Raw genomic sequence first — 25270 nt, 5'->3', positions numbered from 1 at the left:
GATATTTCCATGTTCATAGAGATAGCTGTGTAGATATTTCCATGTTTATAGAGATAGCATTGTAGATATTTCCATATTCATACAGATAGCCGTGTAGGTATTTGCATGTTTTTTCAGATGGCGGTTTAAATATTTCCATGATTATACAGATAGCGGTGTGGCTATTTCCATGTTTATACCGATAGCGGTGTGGCTATTTCCATGTTTATACAGATAGCGATGTGGATATTTGCACGTTTATAGAGATGGCTGTGTAGATATTTCCATGTTTATACAGATGACTGTGTAGTTATTTCCATGTTTATACAGATGGCGGTGTATATATTTCCATGTTTATACAGATGGCGGTGTAGATATTTCCATGTTTATACAGATAGCTGTGTAGATATTCCCATGTTTATAGAGATAGCATTGTAGATATTTCCATATTCATACAGATAGCCGTGTAGATATTTGCATGTTTTTTCAGATGGCGGTTTAAATATTTCCATGTTTATAAAGATAGCGGTGTGGCTATTTCCATGTTTATACTGATAGCGGTGTGGCTATTTCCATGTTTATACAGAGACCGGTGTTGCTACTTCCATGTTTATACAGATGGCAATGTAGATATTTCCATGTTTATACCGATAGAGATGTAGATATTTCCATGTTTATAGAGATAGCGGTGTAGATATTTCCATTTTTATACAGAAAGCAGTGTAGATATTTCCATGTTTATACAGATGGCGGTGTAGGAATTTCCATGTTTATAGAGATAGCAGTGTAGATATTTCCATGTTTATTCAGATGGCTGTGAAGTTATTTCCATGTATATACAGATGGCAGTGTAGATATTTCCATGTTTATACAGATGGTGGTGTAGGTATATCCCTGTTTATACAGATGATTGTGTAGATATTTCCATGTTTTTACAGATGGCGGTGTAGTTATAACCATGTTGATACAGATATCGGTGTGGCTTTTTCCATGTTTATACAGATTGCGATGTAGACATTTCAATGTTTATAGAGATGGCTGTGTAGATATTTCCATGTTTGTACAGATGGCAGTGTAGATATTTCCATGTTTATACAGATAGTGGTGTAGATATTTCCATGTTTATACATATGACTGTGTATGTATTTCCATGTTTATACAGATGGCGGTGTAGATATTTCCATGTTTATAAAGATAGCCATGTAGATATTTCCATGTTTATACAGATAGCGTTGTAGACATTTCCTAGTTTATAGAGATAGCATTGTAGATATATCCATATTTATACAGATAGCGGTGTAGATATTTCCAAGGTAATTCAGATAGCGGTGTAAATATTTCCAAGTTTATAGAGATAGCGGTGTAGATATTTCCATGTTTATACAGATAGCGGTGAAGATATTTCCATGTTTATACAGATAGTGGTGTAGGGATATCCATGTTTATAGAGATAGCCGTGTACATATTTCCATGTTTACACAGATGGCTGTGTAGATATTTCCATGTGTATACAGATGGCAGTGTAGATATTTCCATGTTTATACAGATGGAGGTGTAGATATTTCCATGTTTATACAGATAGCGGTGGAGATATTTCCATGTTTATACATATAGCTGTGTAGGTATTTCCATTTTAATAGTGACAGCGTTGTAGATATTTCATATTTATACAGATAGCCTTGTAGATATTACCAAATTTATACAGATAGCGGTGTAGATATTTCCATGTTTATACAGATAGTGGTGTAGGTATTTCCATGTTTATAGGGATAGCGGTGTAGATATATCCATATTTATACAGATAGCGGTGAAGATATTTCCCAGTTTATACAGATAGCGTTGTAGATACTTCCATGTGAATACAGATGTCAGTGTAGATATTTCCATGTTTATACAGATGGAGGTGAAGATATTTCCATGTTTATATAGATGAATGTGTAGATAATTCCATGTTTTTACAGATGGCGGTGTAGATATTTCCATGTTTGTACAGATCGCAGTGTGGCTATTTCCATGTTTATACAGATAGCAATGTGGATATTTCCATGTTTATAGAGATGGCTGTGTAGATATTTCCATGTTTATACAGATGACTGTGCAGGTATTTCCATGTTTATACAGATGGCGGTGTAGATATTTCCATGTTTATACAGATAGCTGTGTAGATATTTCGATGTTTATAGGGATAGCATTGTAGATATTTCCATATTCATACAGATAGCCGTGTAGATATTTGCATGTTTTTTCAGATGGCGGTTTAAATATTTCCATGTTTATACAGATAGCGGTGTGGCTATTTCCATGATTATACCGATAGCGGTGTGGCTATTTCCATGTTTATACAGATAGCGATGTGGATATTTCCACGTTTATAGAGATGGCTGTGTAGATATTTCCATGTTTATACAGATGACTGTGTAGGTATTTCCATGTTTATACAGATGGCGGTGTAGATATTTCCATGTTTATACAGATGGCGGTGTAGATATTTCCATGTTTATACAGATAGCTGTGTAGGTATTTCCATGTTTATAGAGATAGCATTGTAAATATTTCCATATTCATACAGATAGCCGTGTAGATATTTGCATGTTTTTTCAGATGGCGGTTTAAATATTTCCATGTTTATACAGATAGCGGTGTGGCTATTTCCATGTTTATACTGATAGTGGTGTGGCTATTTCCATGTTTATACAGAGACCGGTGTTGCTACTTCCATGTTTATACAGATGGCAATGTAGATATTTCCATGTTTATACCGATAGCGATGTAGATATTTCCATGTTTATAGAGATAGCGGTGTAGATATTTCCATTTTTATACAGATAGCAGTGTAGATATTTCCATGTTTATACAGATGGCGGTGTAGGAATTTCCATGTTTATAGAGATAGCAGTGTAGATATTTCCTTGTTTATTCAGATGGCTGTGAAGTTATTTCCATGTATACACAGATGGCAGTGTAGATATTTCCATGTTTATACAGATGGAGGTGTAGATATTTCCCTGTTTATACAGATGACAGTGTAGATATTTCCATGTTTTTACAGATGGCGGTGTAGATATAAACATGTTGATACTGATAGCAGTGTGGCTTTTTCCATGTTTATACAGATTGCGATGTAGACATTTCAATGTTTATAGAGATGGCTGTGTAGATATTTCCATGTTTATACAGATGGCCGTGTAGATATTTCCATGTTTATACAGATACTGGTGTAGATATTTCCATGTTTATACAGATGACTGTGTAGGTATTTCCATGTTTATACAGATGGCGGTGTAGATATTTCCATGTTTATAAAGATAGCCATGTAGATATTTCCATGTTTATACAGATAGCATTGTAGACATTTCCTAGTTTATAGAGATAGCATTGTAGATATATCCATATTTATACAGATAGCGGTGTAGATATTTCCAAGGTTATTCAGATAGCGGTGTAAATATTTCCAAGTTTATACAGATAGCGGTGTAGATATTTCCATGTTTATACAGATAGCGGTGAAGATATTTCCATGTTTCTACAGATAGTGGTGTAGGGATTTCCATGTTTATAGAGATACCCGTGTAGATATTTCCATGTTTACACAGATGGCTGTGTAGATATTTCCATGTGTATACAGATGGCAGCGTAGATATTTCCATGTTTATACAGATGGAGGTGTAGATATTTCCATGTTTATACAAATAGCGGTGGAGATATTTCCATGTTTATACCGATAGCGGTGTAGATGTTTCCATGTTTATACAGATAGAAGTGAAGTTATTTCCATGTTTATACAGATGACTGTGTATATATTTCCATGTTTATACAGAAGGCGGTGTAGATATTTCCATGTTTATAGAGATAGCGGCGTAGATATTTCCATGTTTATACATATAGCTGTGTAGATATTTCCATTTTAATAGTGATAGCGGTGAAGATTTTCCATATTTATACAGATAGCCTTGTAGATATTTCCATTTATATTCAGATGGCTGTGTAGATATTTCCATGTTTATACAGAAAGCGGTGTGGCTATTTCCATGTTTATTGAGACAGCAATGTAGATATTTCCATGCTTAAACAGATAGCGATGTACATATTTCCATGTTTATACAGATAGCGGTGTACATATTTCCAGGTTTATACAGATACCGTTGGAGATATTTCCTTGTTTATACAGATAGCGGTGTAGATATTTCCATGTTTATACAGATGGAGGTGTAGATATTTCCATGTTTATACAGATGGCGGTGTAGATATTTCCATGTTTATACAGATAGCTGTGTAGATATTTCAATGTTTATAGAGATAGCATTGTAAGTATTTCCATATTCATACAGATAGCCGTGTAGATATTTGCATGTTTTTTCAGATGGCGGTTTAAATATTTCCATGTTTATACAGATAGCGGTGTGGCTATTTCCATGTTTATACTGATAGCGGTGTGGCTATTTCCATGTTTATACAGAGACCGGTGTTGCTACTTCCATGTTTATACAGATGGCAATGTAGATATTTCCATGTTTATGCCGATAGCGATGTAGATATTTCCATGTTTATAGAGATAGCGGTGTAGATATTTCCATTTTAATACAGATTGCAGTGTAGATATTTCCATGTTTATACAGATGGCGGTGTAGGTATTTCCATGTTTATAGAGATAGCAGTGTAGATATTTCCATGTTTATTCAGATGGCTGTGAAGTTATTTCCATGAATACACAGATGGCAGTGTAGATATTTCCATGTTTGTACAGATGGAGGTGTAGATATTTCCCTGTTTATACAGATGACTGTGTAGATATTTCCATGTTTTTACAGATGGCGGTGTAGATATAACCATGTTGATAAAGATAGCAGTGTGGCTTTTTCCATGTTTATACAGATTGCGATGTAGACATTTCCATGTTTATAGAGATGGCTGTGTAGATAACTCCATGTTTATACAGATGGCAGTGTGGATATTTCCATGTTTATACATATAGTGGTGTAGATATTTCCACGTTTATACAGATGACTGTGTAGGTATTTCCATGTTTATACAGATGGCGGTGTAGATATTTCCATGTTTATAAAGATAGCCATGTAGATATTTCCATGTTTATACAGATAGCGTTGTAGACATTTCCTAGTTTATAGAGATAGCATTGTAGATATATCCATATTTATACAGATAGCGGTGTAGATATTTCCAAGGTTATTCAGATAGCGGTGTAAATATTTCCAAGTTTATACAGATAGTGGTGTAGATATTTCCATGTTTATACAGATAGCAGTGAAGGTATTTCCATGTTTATACACATAGTGGTGTAGGGATTTCCATGTTTATAGAGATAGCCGTGTAGATATTTCCATGTTTACACAGATGGCTGTGTAGATATTTCCATGTGTATACAGACGGCAGCGTAGATATTTCCATGTTTATACAGATGGAGGTTTAGATATTTCCATGTTTATACAGATAGCGGTGGAGATATTTCCATGTTTATACCGATAGCGGTGTAGATTTTCCATATTTACTCAGATAGAAGTGTAGATATTTCCATGTTTATACAGATGACTGTGTATATATTTCCATGTTTATACAGAAGGCGGTGTAGATATTTCCATGTTTATAGAGATAGCGGCGTAGATATTTCCATGTTTATACATATAGCTGTGTAGATATTTCCATTTTAATAGTGATATCGGTGTAGATATTTCCATATTTATACAGATAGCCTTGTAGATATCTCCATTTATATTCAGATGGCTGTGTAGATATTTCCATGTTTATACATACAGCGCTGTGTCTATTTCCATGTTTATTGAGACAGCAATGTAGATATTTCCATGCTTATACAGATAGCGATGTACATATTTCCATGTTTATACAGATAGCGGTGTACATATTTCCAGGTTTATACAGATACCGTTGGAGATATTTCCTTGTTTATACAGATAGCGGTGTAGATATTTCCATGTTTATACAGATAGCGGTGAAGATATTTCCATGTTTATACAGATAGTGGTGTAGGGATTTCCATGTTTATAGAGATAGCCGTGTAGATATTTCCATGTTTACACAGATGGCTGTGCAGATATTTCCATGTGTATACAGATGGCAGCGTAGATATTTCCATGTTTATACAGATGGAGGTGTAGATATTTCCTTGTTTATACAGATAGCGGTGGAGATATTTCCATGTTTATACAGATGACTGTGTAGGTATTTCCATGTTTATACAGATGGCGGTGTAGATATTTCCATGTTTATAAAGATAGTCATGTAGATATTTCCATGTTTATACAGATAGCGTTGTAGACATTTCCTAGTTTATAGAGATAGCATTGTAGATATATCCATATTTATACAGATAGCGGTGTAGATATTTCCAAGGTTATTCAGATAGCGGTGTAAATATTTCCAAGTTTATACAGATAGCGGTGAAGATATTTCCATGTTTATACAGATAGTGGTGTAGGGATATCCATGTTTATAGAGATAGCCGTGTACATATTTCCATGTTTACACAGATGGCTGTGTAGATATTTCCATGTGTATGCAGATGGCAGCGTTGATATTTCCATGTTTATACAGATGGAGGTGTAGATATTTCCATGTTTATACAGATAGCGGTGGAGATATTTCCATTATTATACCGATAGCGGTGTAGGTGTTTCCATTTTTATACAGATTGAACTGTAGGTATTTCCATGTTTATACAGATGACTGTGTATATATTTCCATGTTTATACAGACGGCGGTGTAGATATTTCCATGGTTATAGAGATAGCGGCGTAGATATTTCCATGTTTATACATATAGCTGTGTAGACATTTCCATTTTAATAGTGATTGCGGTGTAGATATTTCCATATTTATACAGGTAGCCTTGTAGATATTTCCATTTATATTCAGATGGCTGTGTAGATATTTCCATGTTTATACAGACAGCGGTGTGGCTATTTCCATGTTTATTGAGACAGCAATGTAGATATTTCCATGCTTATACAGATAGCGATGTACATCTTTCCATGTTTATACAGATAGCGGTGTACATATTTCCAGGTTTATACAGATATCGTTGGAGATATTTCCTTGTTTATACAGATAGCGGTGTAGATATTTCCATGTTTATACAGATAGCGGTGAAGATATTTCCATGTTTATACAGATAGTGGTGTATGTATTTCCATGTTTATAGAGATAGCCGTGTAGATATTTCCATGTTTACACAGATGGCTGTGTAGATATTTCCATGTGTATACAGATGGCAGTGTAGATATTTCCATGTTTATACAGATGGAGGTGTAGTTATTTCCATGTTTATACAGATAGCGGTGGAGATATTTCCATGTTTATACAGATGACTGTGTAGGTATTTCCATGTTTATACAGATGGCGGTGTAGATATTTCCAAGTTTATAAAGATAGCCATGTAGATATTTCCATGTTGATACAGATAGCGTTGTAGACATTTCGTAGTTTATAGAGATAGCATTGTAGATATATCCATATTTATACAGATAGCGGTGTAGATATTTCCAAGGTTACTCAGATAGCGGTGTAAATATTTCCAAGTTTATACAGATAGCGGTGTAGATATTTCCATGTTTATACAGATAGCGGGGAAGATATTTCCATGTTTATACAGATAGTGGTGTAGGGATATCCATGTTTATAGAGATAGCCGTGTACATATTTCCATGTTTACACAGATGGCTGTGTAGATATTTCCATGTGTATACAGATGGCAGCGTAGATATTTCCATGTTTATACATATAACTGTGTAGATATTTCCATTTTAATAGTGATAGCGGTGTAGATATTTCCATATTTATACAGATAGCCTTGTAGATATTTCCATTTATATTCAGATGGCTGTGTAGATATTTCCATGTTTATACAGACAGCGGTGCGGCTATTTCCATGTTTATTGAGACAGCAATATAGATATTTCCATGCTTATACAGATAGCGATGTACATATTTCCATGTTTATACAGATAGCGGTGTACATATTTCCAGGTTTATACAGATACCGTTGGAGATATTTCCTTGTTTATACAGATAGCGGTGTAGATATTTCCATGTTTATACAGATAGCGGTGAAGATATTTCCACGTTTATACAGATAGTGGTGTAGGGATTTCCATGTTTATACAGATAGCCGTGTAGATATTTCCATGTTTACACAGATGGCTGTGCAGATATTTCCTAGTGTATACAGATGGCAGCGTAGATATTTCCATGTTTATACAGATGGAGGTGTAGATATTTCCATGTTTATACAGATAGCGGTGGAGATATTTCCATGTTTACACCGATAGCGGTGTAGATGTTTCCATGTTTATACAGATAGAAGTGTAGATATTTCCATGTTTATTCAGATGATTGTGTATATATTTCCATGTTTATACAGACGGCGGTGTAGATATTTCCATGTTTATAGAGATAGCGGCGTAGATATTTCCATGTTTATACATATAGCTGTGTAGATATTTCCATTTTAATAGTGATAGCATTGTAGATATTTCCATATTTATACAGATAGCCTTGTAGATATTTCCAAATTTATACAGATAGCGGAGTAGATATTTCCATGTTTATACAGATAGTGGTGTAGGTATTTCCATGTTTATAGGGATAGCGGTGTAGATATATCCATATTTATACAGATAGCGGTGAAGATATTTCCCAGTTTATACAGATAGCGTTGTAGATATTTCCATGTGAATACAGATGTCAGTGTAGATATTTCCATGTTTATACAGATGGAGGTGAAGATATTTTCATGTTTATATAGACGAATGTGTAGATAATTCCATGTTTCTACAGATGGCGGTGTAGATATTTCCATGTTTGTACAGATCGCAGTGTGGCCATTTCCATGTTTATACAGATAGCAATGTGGATATTTCCATGTTTATAGAGATGGCTGTGTAGATATTACCATGTTTATACAGATGACTTTGCAGGTATTTCCATGTTTATACAGATGGCGGTGTAGATATTTCCATGTTTATACAGATAGCTGTGTAGATATTTCGATGTTTATAGAGATTGCATTGTAGATATTTCCATATTCATACAGATAGCCGTGTAGATATTTGCATGTTTTTTCAGATGGCGGTTTAAATATTTCCATGTTTATACAGATAGCGGTGTGGCTGTTTCCATGTTTATACCGATAGCGGTGTGGCTATTTCCATGTTTATACAGATAGCGATGTGGATATTTCCACATTTATAGAGATGGCTGTGTAGATGTTTCCATGTTTATACAGATGTCTGTGTAGGTATTTCCATGTTTATACAGATGGCGGTGTAGATATTTCCATGTTTATACAGATGGCGGTGTAGATATTTCCATGTTTATACAGATAGCTGTGTAGATATTTCCATGTTTATAGAGATAGCATTGTAAATATTTCCATATTCATACAAATAGCCGTGTAGATATTTGCATGTCTTTTCTGATGGCAGTTTAAATATTTCCATCTTTATACAGATAGCGGTGTGGCTATTTCCATGTTTATACTGATAGCGGTGTGGCTATTTCCATGTTTATACAGAGACCGGTGTTGCTACTTCCATGTTTATACAGATGGCAATGTAGATATTTCCATGTTTATACCGATAGCGATGTAGATATTTCCATGTTTATATTGATAGCGGTGTAGATATTTCCATTTTTATACAGATAGCAGTGTAGATATTTCCATGTTTGTACAGATGGCGGTGTAGGTATTTCCATGTTTATAGAGATAGCAGTGTAGATATTTCCATGTTTATTCAGATGGCTGTGAAGATATTTCCATGTATATACAGATGGCAGTGTACATATTTCCATGTTTATACAGATGGAGGTGTAGATATTTCCCTGTTTATAGAGATGACTGTGTAGATATTTCCATGTTTTTACAGATGGCGGTGCAGATATAACCATGTTGATATAGATAGCAGTGTGGCTTTTTCCATTTTTATACAGATTGCGATGTAGACATTTCCATGTTTATAGAGATGGCTGTGTAGATAATTCTATGTTTATACAGATGGCAGTGTATATATTTCCAAGTTTATAAAGATAGTGGTGTAGATATTTCCATGTTTATACAGAAGACTGTGTAGGTATTTCCATGTTTATACAGATGGCGGTGTAGATATTTCCATGTTTATAAAGATAGCCATGTAGATATTTCCATGTTTATACAGATAGCGTTGTAGACATTACCTAGTTTATAGAGATAGCATTGTAGATATATCCATATTTATACAGATAGCGGTGTAGATATTTCCAAGGTTATTCAGATAGCGGTGTAAATATTTCCAAGTTTATACAGATAGTGGTGTAGATATTTCCATGTTTATACAGATAGCAGTGAAGGTATTTCCATGTTTATACAGATAGTGGTGTAGGGATTTCCATGTTTATAGAGATAGCCGTGTAGATATTTCCATGTTTACACAGATGGCTGTGTAGATATTTCCATGTGTATACAGATGGCAGCGTAGATATTTCCATGTTTATACAGATAGAGGTGTAGATATTTCCATGTTTATACAGATAGCGGTGGGGATATTTCCATGTTTATACCGATAGCGGTGTAGATGTTTCCATGTTTATACAGATAGAAGTGTAGATATTTCCATGTTTATACAGATGACTGTGTATATATTTCCATGTTTATACAGAAGGCGGTGTAGATATTTCCATGTTTATAGAGATAGCGGCATAGATATTTCCATGTTTATACATATATCTGTGTAGATATTTCCATTTTTATAGTGATAGCGGTGTAGATATTTCCATATTTATACAGATAGCCTTGTAGATATTTCCATTTATATTCAGATGGCTGTGTATATATTTCCATGTTTATACAGACAGCGGTGTGGTTATTTCCATGTTTATTGAGACAGCAATGTAGATATTTCCATGCTTATACAGATAGCGATGTACGTATTTCCATGTTTATACAGATAGCGGTGTACATATTTCCAGGTTTATACAGATACCGTTGGAGATATTTCCTTGTTTATACAGATAGCGGTGTAGATATTTCCATGTTTATTCAGATAGCGGTGAAGATATTTCCATGTTTATACAGATAGTGGAGTAGGGATTTCCATGTTTATAGAGATAGCCGTGTAGATATTTCCATGTTTACACAGATGGCTGTGTAGATATTTCCATGTGTATACAGATGGCAGCGTAGATATTTCCATGTTTATACAGACGGAGGTGTAGATATTTCCATGTTTATACAGATAGCGGTGGAGGTATTTCCATGTTTATACCGATAGCGGTGTAGATGTTTCCATGTTTATACAGATAGAAGTGAAGATATTTCCATGTTTATACAGATGACTGTGTATATATTTCCATGTTTATACAGACGGCGGTGTAGATATTTCCATGTTTATAGAGATAGCGGCGTAGATATTTCCATGTTTATACATATAGCTGTGTAGATATTTCCATTTTAATAGTGATAGCGGTGTAGATATTTCCATATTTATACAGATAGCCTTGTAGATATTTCCAAATTTAAACAGATAGTGGTGTAGATATTTCCATGTTTATACAGAAAGCGCTGGAGATGTTTCCATGTTTATAGAGATGGCGGTGTAGATATTTCCAAGTTTATACAGATAGCGGTGTAGATAATTCCATGTTTAAACAGATAGCGTTGTAGATATTTCCATGTATATACAGATAGCGGTGTAGTTATTTCCATGTTTATAGATGTAGCTGTGTAGATATTTCCATGTTTACACAGAGAGCGGTGGAGATATTTCCATGTCTATAGAGAAAGCGCTGGAGATATTTCCATGTTTATAGAGATGGCGGTGCAGATATTTCCAAGTTTATACAGATAGCGATGTAGATATGTCCATGTTTATACAGATAGCGTTGTAGATATTTCCATGTTTATTCAGATAGCGGTGTAGGTATTTCCATGTTTATAGAGATAGCGGTGGAGATATTTCCATTTTTATACAGATAGCGGTGTAGATATTTCCATGTTTACAGATGACTGTGTAGATATTTCCAAGTTTATACAGACGGCGGTGTAGGTATTTCCATGTTTATAGAGATAGCGGCGTAGATATTTCCATGTTTATACGTATAGCTGTGTAGATATTTCCATTTTAATAGTGATAGCGTTGTAGATATTTCCATATTTATACAGATAGCCTTGTAGATATTTCCATTTATTTTCAGATGGCTGTGTAAATATTTCCATGTTTATACAGATAGCGGTGTGGCTATTTCCATGTTTATACAGACGGCAATGTAGATATTTCCATGCTTCTAAAGATAGCGATGTACATATTTCCATCTTTATACAGATAGCGGTGTACATATTTCCAGGTTTATACAGATACCGTTGGAGATATTTCCTTGTTTATACAGATAGCGGTGTAGATATTTCCATGTTTATACAGATGGAGGTGTAGATATTTCCATGTTTATACAGATGGCGGTGTAGATATTTCCATGTTTATACAGATAGCTGTGTAGATATTTCAATGTTTATAGAGATAGCATTGTAAGTATTTCCATATTCATACAGATAGCCGTGTAGATATTTGCATGTTTTTTCAGATGGCGGTTTAAATATTTCCATGTTTATACAGATAGCGGTGTGGCTATTTCCATGTTTATACTGATAGCGGTGTGGCTATTTCCATGTTTATACAGAGACCGGTGTTGCTACTTCCATGTTTATACAGATGGCAATGTAGATATTTCCATGTTTATGCCGATAGCGATGTAGATATTTCCATGTTTATAGAGATAGCGGTGTAGATATTTCCATTTTAATACAGATTGCAGTGTAGATATTTCCATGTTTATACAGATGGCGGTGTAGGTATTTCCATGTTTATAGAGATAGCAGTGTAGATATTTCCATGTTTATTCAGATGGCTGTGAAGTTATTTCCATGAATACACAGATGGCAGTGTAGATATTTCCATGTTTGTACAGATGGAGGTGTAGATATTTCCCTGTTTATACAGATGACTGTGTAGATATTTCCATGTTTTTACAGATGGCGGTGTAGATATAACCATGTTGATAAAGATAGCAGTGTGGCTTTTTCCATGTTTATACAGATTGCGATGTAGACATTTCCATGTTTATAGAGATGGCTGTGTAGATAACTCCATGTTTATACAGATGGCAGTGTGGATATTTCCATGTTTATACATATAGTGGTGTAGATATTTCCACGTTTATACAGATGACTGTGTAGGTATTTCCATGTTTATACAGATGGCGGTGTAGATATTTCCATGTTTATAAAGATAGCCATGTAGATATTTCCATGTTTATACAGATAGCGTTGTAGACATTTCCTAGTTTATAGAGATAGCATTGTAGATATATCCATATTTATACAGATAGCGGTGTAGATATTTCCAAGGTTATTCAGATAGCGGTGTAAATATTTCCAAGTTTATACAGATAGTGGTGTAGATATTTCCATGTTTATACAGATAGCAGTGAAGGTATTTCCATGTTTATACACATAGTGGTGTAGGGATTTCCATGTTTATAGAGATAGCCGTGTAGATATTTCCATGTTTACACAGATGGCTGTGTAGATATTTCCATGTGTATACAGACGGCAGCGTAGATATTTCCATGTTTATACAGATGGAGGTTTAGATATTTCCATGTTTATACAGATAGCGGTGGAGATATTTCCATGTTTATACCGATAGCGGTGTAGATTTTCCATATTTATACAGATAGAAGTGTAGATATTTCCATGTTTATACAGATGACTGTGTATATATTTCCATGTTTATACAGAAGGCGGTGTAGATATTTCCATGTTTATAGAGATAGCGGCGTAGATATTTCCATGTTTATACATATAGCTGTGTAGATATTTCCATTTTAATAGTGATATCGGTGTAGATATTTCCATATTTATACAGATAGCCTTGTAGATATCTCCATTTATATTCAGATGGCTGTGTAGATATTTCCATGTTTATACATACAGCGCTGTGTCTATTTCCAGGTTTATTGAGACAGCAATGTAGATATTTCCATGCTTATACAGATAGCGATGTACATATTTCCATGTTTATACAGATAGCGGTGTACATATTTCCAGGTTTATACAGATACCGTTGGAGATATTTCCTTGTTTATACAGATAGCGGTGTAGATATTTCCATGTTTATACAGATAGCGGTGAAGATATTTCCATGTTTATACAGATAGTGGTGTAGGGATTTCCATGTTTATAGAGATAGCCGTGTAGATATTTCCATGTTTACACAGATGGCTGTGCAGATATTTCCATGTGTATACAGATGGCAGCGTAGATATTTCCATGTTTATACAGATGGAGGTGTAGATATTTCCTTGTTTATACAGATAGCGGTGGAGATATTTCCATGTTTATACAGATGACTGTGTAGGTATTTCCATGTTTATACAGATGGCGGTGTAGATATTTCCATGTTTATAAAGATAGTCATGTAGATATTTCCATGTTTATACAGATAGCGTTGTAGACATTTCCTAGTTTATAGAGATAGCATTGTAGATATATCCATATTTATACAGATAGCGGTGTAGATATTTCCAAGGTTATTCAGATAGCGGTGTAAATATTTCCAAGTTTATACAGATAGCGGTGAAGATATTTCCATGTTTATACAGATAGTGGTGTAGGGATATCCATGTTTATAGAGATAGCCGTGTACATATTTCCATGTTTACACAGATGGCTGTGTAGATATTTCCATGTGTATGCAGATGGCAGCGTTGATATTTCCATGTTTATACAGATGGAGGTGTAGATATTTCCATGTTTATACAGATAGCGGTGGAGATATTTCCATTATTATACCGATAGCGGTGTAGGTGTTTCCATTTTTATACAGATTGAACTGTAGGTATTTCCATGTTTATACAGATGACTGTGTATATATTTCCATGTTTATACAGACGGCGGTGTAGATATTTCCATGGTTATAGAGATAGCGGCGTAGATATTTCCATGTTTATACATATAGCTGTGTAGACATTTCCATTTTAATAGTGATTGCGGTGTAGATATTTCCATATTTATACAGGTAGCCTTGTAGATATTTCCATTTATATTCAGATGGCTGTGTAGATATTTCCATGTTTATACAGACAGCGGTGTGGCTATTTCCATGTTTATTGAGACAGCAATGTAGATATTTCCATGCTTATACAGATAGCGATGTACATCTTTCCATGTTTATACAGATAGCGGTGTACATATTTCCAGGTTTATACAGATATCGTTGGAGATATTTCCTTGTTTATACAGATAGCGGTGTAGATATTTCCATGTTTATACAGATAGCGGTGAAGATATTTCCATGTTTATACAGATAGTGGTGTATGTATTTCCATGTTTATAGAGATAGCCGTGTAGATATTTCCATGTTTACACAGATGGCTGTGTAGATATTTCCATGTGTATACAGATGGCAGTGTAGATATTTCCATGTTTATACAGATGGAGGTGTAGTTATTTCCATGTTTATACAGATAGCGGTGGAGATATTTCCATGTTTATACAGATGACTGTGTAGGTATTTCCATGTTTATACAGATGGCGGTGTAGATATTTCCAAGTTTATAAAGATAGCCATGTAGATATTTCCATGTTGATACAGATAGCGTTGTAGACATTTCGTAGTTTATAGAGATAGCATTGTAGATATATCCATATTTATACAGATAGCGGTGTAGATATTTCCAAGGTTACTCAGATAGCGGTGTAAATATTTCCAAGTTTATACAGATAGCGGTGTAGATATTTCCATGTTTATACAGATAGCGGGGAAGATATTTCCATGTTTATACAGATAGTGGTGTAGGGATATCCATGTTTATAGAGATAGCCGTGTACATATTTCCATGTTTACACAGATGGCTGTGTAGATATTTCCATGTGTATACAGATGGCAGCGTAGATATTTCCATGTTTATACATATAACTGTGTAGATATTTCCATTTTAATAGTGATAGCGGTGTAGATATTTCCATATTTATACAGATAGCCTTGTAGATATTTCCATTTATATTCAGATGGCTGTGTAGATATTTCCATGTTTATACAGACAGCGGTGCGGCTATTTCCATGTTTATTGAGACAGCAATATAGATATTTCCATGCTTATACAGATAGCGATGTACATATTTCCATGTTTATACAGATAGCGGTGTACATATTTCCAGGTTTATACAGATACCGTTGGAGATATTTCCTTGTTTATACAGATAGCGGTGTAGATATTTCCATGTTTATACAGATAGCGGTGAAGATATTTCCACGTTTATACAGATAGTGGTGTAGGGATTTCCATGTTTATACAGATAGCCGTGTAGATATTTCCATGTTTACACAGATGGCTGTGCAGATATTTCCTAGTGTATACAGATGGCAGCGTAGATATTTCCATGTTTATACAGATGGAGGTGTAGATATTTCCATGTTTATACAGATAGCGGTGGAGATATTTCCATGTTTACACCGATAGCGGTGTAGATGTTTCCATGTTTATACAGATAGAAGTGTAGATATTTCCATGTTTATTCAGATGATTGTGTATATATTTCCATGTTTATACAGACGGCGGTGTAGATATTTCCATGTTTATAGAGATAGCGGCGTAGATATTTCCATGTTTATACATATAGCTGTGTAGATATTTCCATTTTAATAGTGATAGCATTGTAGATATTTCCATATTTATACAGATAGCCTTGTAGATATTTCCAAATTTATACAGATAGCGGAGTAGATATTTCCATGTTTATACAGATAGTGGTGTAGGTATTTCCATGTTTATAGGGATAGCGGTGTAGATATATCCATATTTATACAGATAGCGGTGAAGATATTTCCCAGTTTATACAGATAGCGTTGTAGATATTTCCATGTGAATACAGATGTCAGTGTAGATATTTCCATGTTTATACAGATGGAGGTGAAGATATTTTCATGTTTATATAGACGAATGTGTAGATAATTCCATGTTTCTACAGATGGCGGTGTAGATATTTCCATGTTTGTACAGATCGCAGTGTGGCCATTTCCATGTTTATACAGATAGCAATGTGGATATTTCCATGTTTATAGAGATGGCTGTGTAGATATTACCATGTTTATACAGATGACTTTGCAGGTATTTCCATGTTTATACAGATGGCGGTGTAGATATTTCCATGTTTATACAGATAGCTGTGTAGATATTTCGATGTTTATAGAGATTGCATTGTAGATATTTCCATATTCATACAGATAGCCGTGTAGATATTTGCATGTTTTTTCAGATGGCGGTTTAAATATTTCCATGTTTATACAGATAGCGGTGTGGCTGTTTCCATGTTTATACCGATAGCGGTGTGGCTATTTCCATGTTTATACAGATAGCGATGTGGATATTTCCACATTTATAGAGATGGCTGTGTAGATGTTTCCATGTTTATACAGATGTCTGTGTAGGTATTTCCATGTTTATACAGATGGCGGTGTAGATATTTCCATGTTTATACAGATGGCGGTGTAGATATTTCCATGTTTATACAGATAGCTGTGTAGATATTTCCATGTTTATAGAGATAGCATTGTAAATATTTCCATATTCATACAAATAGCCGTGTAGATATTTGCATGTCTTTTCTGATGGCAGTTTAAATATTTCCATCTTTATACAGATAGCGGTGTGGCTATTTCCATGTTTATACTGATAGCGGTGTGGCTATTTCCATGTTTATACAGAGACCGGTGTTGCTACTTCCATGTTTATACAGATGGCAATGTAGATATTTCCATGTTTATACCGATAGCGATGTAGATATTTCCATGTTTATATTGATAGCGGTGTAGATATTTCCATTTTTATACAGATAGCAGTGTAGATATTTCCATGTTTGTACAGATGGCGGTGTAGGTATTTCCATGTTTATAGAGATAGCAGTGTAGATATTTCCATGTTTATTCAGATGGCTGTGAAGATATTTCCATGTATATACAGATGGCAGTGTACATATTTCCATGTTTATACAGATGGAGGTGTAGATATTTCCCTGTTTATAGAGATGACTGTGTAGATATTTCCATGTTTTTACAGATGGCGGTGCAGATATAACCATGTTGATATAGATAGCAGTGTGGCTTTTTCCATTTTTATACAGATTGCGATGTAGACATTTCCATGTTTATAGAGATGGCTGTGTAGATAATTCTATGTTTATACAGATGGCAGTGAATATATTTCCAAGTTTATAAAGATAGTGGTGTAGATATTTCCATGTTTATACAGAAGACTGTGTAGGTATTTCCATGTTTATACAGATGGCGGTGTAGATATTTCCATGTTTATAAAGATAGCCATGTAGATATTTCCATGTTTATACAGATAGCGTTGTAGACATTACCTAGTTTATAGAGATAGCATTGTAGATATATCCATATTTATACAGATAGCGGTGTAGATATTTCCAAGGTTATTCAGATAGCGGTGTAAATATTTCCAAGTTTATACAGATAGTGGTGTAGATATTTCCATGTTTATACAGATAGCAGTGAAGGTATTTCCATGTTTATACAGATAGTGGTGTAGGGATTTCCATGTTTATAGAGATAGCCGTGTAGATATTTCCATGTTTACACAGATGGCTGTGTAGATATTTCCATGTGTATACAGATGGCAGCGTAGATATTTCCATGTTTATACAGATAGAGGTGTAGATATTTCCATGTTTATACAGATAGCGGTGGGGATATTTCCATGTTTATACCGATAGCGGTGTAGATGTTTCCATGTTTATACAGATAGAAGTGTAGATATTTCCATGTTTATACAGATGACTGTGTATATATTTCCATGTTTATACAGAAGGCGGTGTAGATATTTCCATGTTTATAGAGATAGCGGCATAGATATTTCCATGTTTATACATATATCTGTGTAGATATTTCCATTTTTATAGTGATAGCGGTGTAGATATTTCCATATTTATACAGATAGCCTTGTAGATATTTCCATTTATATTCAGATGGCTGTGTATATATTTCCATGTTTATACAGACAGCGGTGTGGTTATTTCCATGTTTATTGAGACAGCAATGTAGATATTTCCATGCTTATACAGATAGCGATGTACGTATTTCCATGTTTATACAGATAGCGGTGTACATATTTCCAGGTTTATACAGATACCGTTGGAGATATTTCCTTGTTTATACAGATAGCGGTGTAGATATTTCCATGTTTATTCAGATAGCGGTGAAGATATTTCCATGTTTATACAGATAGTGGAGTAGGGATTTCCATGTTTATAGAGATAGCCGTGTAGATATTTCCATGTTTACACAGATGGCTGTGTAGATATTTCCATGTGTATACAGATGGCAGCGTAGATATTTCCATGTTTATACAGACGGAGGTGTAGATATTTCCATGTTTATACAGATAGCGGTGGAGGTATTTCCATGTTTATACCGATAGCGGTGTAGATGTTTCCATGTTTATACAGATAGAAGTGAAGATATTTCCATGTTTATACAGATGACTGTGTATATATTTCCATGTTTATACAGACGGCGGTGTAGATATTTCCATGTTTATAGAGATAGCGGCGTAGATATTTCCATGTTTATACATATAGCTGTGTAGATATTTCCATTTTAATAGTGATAGCGGTGTAGATATTTCCATATTTATACAGATAGCCTTGTAGATATTTCCAAATTTAAACAGATAGTGGTGTAGATATTTCCATGTTTATACAGAAAGCGCTGGAGATGTTTCCATGTTTATAGAGATGGCGGTGTAGATATTTCCAAGTTTATACAGATAGCGGTGTAGATAATTCCATGTTTAAACAGATAGCGTTGTAGATATTTCCATGTATATACAGATAGCGGTGTAGTTATTTCCATGTTTATAGATGTAGCTGTGTAGATATTTCCATGTTTACACAGAGAGCGGTGGAGATATTTCCATGTCTATAGAGAAAGCGCTGGAGATATTTCCATGTTTATAGAGATGGCGTTGCAGATATTTCCAAGTTTATACAGATAGCGATGTAGATATGTCCATGTTTATACAGATAGCGTTGTAGATATTTCCATGTTTATTCAGATAGCGGTGTAGGTATTTCCATGTTTATAGAGATAGCGGTGGAGATATTTCCATTTTTATACAGATAGCGGTGTAGATATTTCCATGTTTACAGATGACTGTGTAGATGTTTCCAAGTTTATACAGACGGCGGTGTAGGTATTTCCATGTTTATAGAGATAGCGGCGTAGATATTTCCATGTTTATACGTATAGCTGTGTAGATATTTCCATTTTAATAGTGATAGCGTTGTAGATATTTCCATATTTATACAGATAGCCTTGTAGATATTTCCATTTATATTCAGATGGCTGTGTAAATATTTCCATGTTTATACAGATAGCGGTGTGGCTATTTCCATGTTTATACAGACGGCAATGTAGATATTTCCATGCTTCTAAAGATAGCGATGTACATATTTCCATCTTTATACAGATAGCGGTGTACCTATTTCCATGTTTATACAGATACTGTTGGAGATATTTCCTTGTTTATACAAATAGCAGTGGAGATATTTCCATGTTTATACAGATGGCAATGTAGATATTTCCAAGTTTATACAGATGGCGGTGTAGATATTTCCATGTTTATACAGATAGCGGTGTAGGTATTTCCATGTTTATAGAGATAGCGGTGCCGATATTGCCATGTTTATACAGATGGCTTTGTAGGTATTTCCATTTGTATACAGATGACAGTGTAGATATTTCCATGTTTATACAGATGGAGGTGTAGATATTTCCATGTGTATACTGATGACAGTGTAGATATTTCCATGTTTATACAGATGGAGGTGTAGATATTTCCATGTTTATACAGATGACTGTGTAGATATTTCCATGTTTTTACACATGACAGTGTAGATATTTCCGTGTTTATACAGATAGCGGTGGGACTATTTCCATTTTTATACAGATAGCAACGTAGATATTTCCATGTTTATAGAGATGGCTGTGTAGATATTTCCACGTTTATACAGATGGCAGTGTAGATATTTCCATGTTTATACAGATAGTGGTGTAGATATTTCCATGTTTATACAGATGACTGTGTAGGTATTTCCATGTTTATAGAGATGGCGGTGTAGTTATTTCCATGTTTATAGAGATAGCCATGTAGATATTTCCATGTTTATACAGATAGCGGTGTAGACATTTCCAAGTTTATAGAGATAGCAGTGTAGATATATACATATTTATACAGATAGCCTTGTAGATATTTCCGTGTTTATACAAATAGCGGTGTAGATGTTTCCATGTTTATACAGATAGCGGTGTAGATATTTCCATGTTTATACAGATAGTGGTGTAGGTATTTCCATGTTTATAGGGATAGCGGTGTAGATATATCCATGTTTACACAGATAGCTGTGTAAATATTTCCATGTGTATACAGATGGCAGTGTAGATATTTCCATGTTTATGCAGATGGAGGTGTAGATATTTCCATGTTTATACAGATGACTGTGTGGATATTTCCATGTTTTTACAGATGGCGGTTTAGAAATTTCCATGTTTATACAGATAGCGGTGTGGCTATTTCCAAGATTATACATATAGCTATGTAGAGATTTCCATGTTTATAGAGATGGCTGTGTAGGTATTTCCAAGTTTGTACAGAAGGCATTGAAAATATTACCATGTTTATACAGATAGTGGAGTAGATATTTCCATGTTTATACAGATGACTGTGTAGGTATTTCCATGTTTATACGAATGGCGGTGTAGATATTTCCATGTTTATAGAGATAGCCATGTAGATATTTCCAGGTTTATACAGAAAGGGTGCAGACATTTCCATGTTTATAGAAATAGCGGTGTAGATATTTCCATATTTAAACAGATAGCGGTGTAGATATTTCCATGTTTACACAGTGAGCAGTGGAGATATTTCCATGTTTATACAGAAAGCGCTGCAGATGTTTCCATGGTTATAGAGATGGCGGTGTAGATATTTCCAAGTTTATACAGATAGCGGTGTAGATATTTCCATGTATAAACAGATAGCGTTGTAGACATTTCCATGTTTATTCAGATAGCGGTGTAGGTATTTCCATGTTTATAGAGATAGCGGTGTAGATATTTCCATGTTTACACAGAGAGCGGTGGAGATATTTCCATGTCTATACAGAAAGCGCTGGAGATATTTCCATGTTTATATAGATGGCGGTGCAGATATTTCCAAGTTTATACAGATAGCGATGTAGATATGTCCATGTTTAAACAGATAGCGTTGTAGATATTTCCATGTTTATTCAGATAGAGGTGTAGGTATTTCCATGTTTATAGAGATAGCGGTGGAGATATTTCCATTTTTATACAGATAGCGGTGTACATGTTTCCATGTTTATACAGATGACTGTGTATATATTTCCAAGTTTATACAGACGGCGGTGTAGGTATTTCCATGTTTATAGAGATAGCGGCGTAGATATTTCCATGTTTATTCATATAGCTGTGTAGATATTTCCATTTTAATAGTGATAGCGGTGTAGATATTTCCATATTTATACAGATAGCCTTGTAGATATTTCCATTTATATTCAGATGGCGGTGTAGATATTTCCATGTTTATACAGATAGCGGTGTGGCTATTTCCATGTTTATACAGACAGCAATGTAGATATTTCCATGCTTCTACAGATAGCGATTTACATATTTCCATCTTTATACAGATAGCGGTGTACATATTTCCATGTTTATACAGATACTGTTGGAGATATTTCCTTGTTTATACAGATAGCAGTGGAGATATTTCAATGTTTATACAGATGGCAATGTAGATATTTCCAAGTTTATATAGATGGCGGTGTAGATATTTCCATGTTTATACAGATAGCGCTGTAGGTATTTCCATGTTTATAGAGATAGCTGTGCCGATATTGCCATGTTTGTACAGATGGCTTTGTAGGTATTTCCATTTGTATACAGATGACAGTGTAGATATTTCCATGTTTATACAGATGGAGGTGTAGATATTTCCATGTGTATACTGATGACAGTGTAGATATTTCCATGTTTATACAGATGGAGGTGTAGATATTTCCATGTTTATACAGATGACTGTAGATATTTCCATGTTTTTACACATGACAAGGTAGATATTTCCGTGTTTATACAGATAGCGGTGGGAGTATTTCCATTTTTATACAGATAGCAATGTAGATATTTCCATGTTTATAGAGATGGCTGTGTAGATATTTCCACGTTTATACAGATGGCAATGTAGATATTTCCATGTTTATACAGATAGTGGTGTAGATATTTCTATGTTTATACAGATAGTGATGAAGATATTTCCATGTTTATACAGATGACTTTGTAGGTATTTCCATGTTTATAGAGATGGCGGTGTAGGTATTTCCATGTTTATAGAGATAGCCATGTAGATATTTCCAAGTTTATACAGATAGCGGTGTAGACATTTCCAAGTTTATAGAGATAGCAGTGTAGATATATCCATATTTATACAGATAGCCTTGTAGATATTTCCGAGTATATACAAATAGCGGTGTAGATGTTTCCATGTTTATACAGATAGCGGTGCAGATATTTCCATGTTTATACAGATAGTGGTGTAGGTATTTCCATGTTTATAGGGATAGCGGTGTAGATATATCCATATTTATACAGATAGCGGTGAAGATATTTCCTAGTTTATACAGATAGCGTTGTATATATTTCCATGTGAATACAGGTGTCAGTGTAGATATTTCCATTTTTATACACATGGAGGTGTAGATATTTCCATGTTTATATAGATGAATGTGTAGATATTTCCATGTTTTTACAGATGGCGGTGTAGATATTTCCATGTTTATACAGATAGCGGTGTGGCTATTTCCATGTTTATACAGATAACGATGTAGATATTGCCATGTTTATAGAGATGGCTGTGTAGATATTTCCATGTTTATTCAGATGACTGTGTAGGTATTTCCATGTTTATACAGATGGCGGTGTAGATATTTCCATGTTTATACAGATAGCTGTGTAGATATTTCCATGTTTATAGAGATAGCATTGTAGATATTTCCATCTTCATACAGATAGCCGTGTAGATATTTACATGTCTTTTCAGATGGCAGTTTAAATATTTCCATGTTTATACAGATAGCGGTGTGGCTATTTCCATGTTTATACCGATAGCGATGTGGCTATTTCCATGTATATACGGATAGCAGTTTAGATATTTCCATGTTTTTACAGATGGAGGTGTAGATATTTTGATGTTTATATAGATGAATGTGTAGATAGTTCCATGTTTTTACAGATGGCCGTGTAAATATTTCCATGTTTATACAGGTAGCGGTTTGGCTATTTCCATGTTTATACATATATCAATGTAGATATTTCCATGTTTATAGATATGGCTGTGTAGATATTTCCATGTATATACAGATGACTGTGTAGGTATTTCCATGTTTATACAGATGGCGGTGTAGATATTTCCATGTTTATAGGGATAGCCATATAGATATTTCCATATTCATATAGATAGCCGTGTGGATATTTACATGTTTTTTCAGATGGCGGTTTAAATATTTCCATGTTTATACAGATAGCGGTGTGGCTATTTCCATGTTTATACCGATAGCGATGTGGCTATTTCCATGTTTATGCAGATAGCAGTGTAGATATTTCCATGTTTATACACATGGCGCTGTAGATATTTCCATGTTCATAGAGATATCCATGTAGATATTTCCATGTTTATACAGATAGCGTTGTAGACATTTCCTAGTTTATAGAGATAGCACTGTAGATATATCCATATTTATACAGATAGCGGTGTAGATATTTCCAAGGTTATTCAGATAGCGGTGTAAATATTTCCAAGTTTATACAGATAGCGGTGTAGATATTTACATGTTTATACAGATAGCAGTGAAGATATTTCCATGTTTATACAGATAGTGATGTAGATATTTCCATGTTTATATAGATGACTGTGTAGTTATTTCCATGTTTATAGAGATGGCGGTGTAGATATTTCCATGTTTATACAGATATCCATGTAGATATTTCCATGTTTATATAGATAGCGGTGTAGACATTTCCAAGTTTATAGAGATAGCGGTGAATATATATCCATATTTAAACAGATAGCCTTGTAGATATTAACAAGTTTATACAAATAGCGGTGTAGATATTTCCATGTTTATACAGAGAGCGGTGTAG

This window comes from Pan paniscus, chromosome 8 (assembly GCF_029289425.2).
Source record: "Pan paniscus chromosome 8, NHGRI_mPanPan1-v2.0_pri, whole genome shotgun sequence".
Lineage (NCBI taxonomy): Eukaryota > Metazoa > Chordata > Mammalia > Primates > Hominidae > Pan > Pan paniscus.
Note: the sequence above shows the minus strand (reverse complement) of the source record.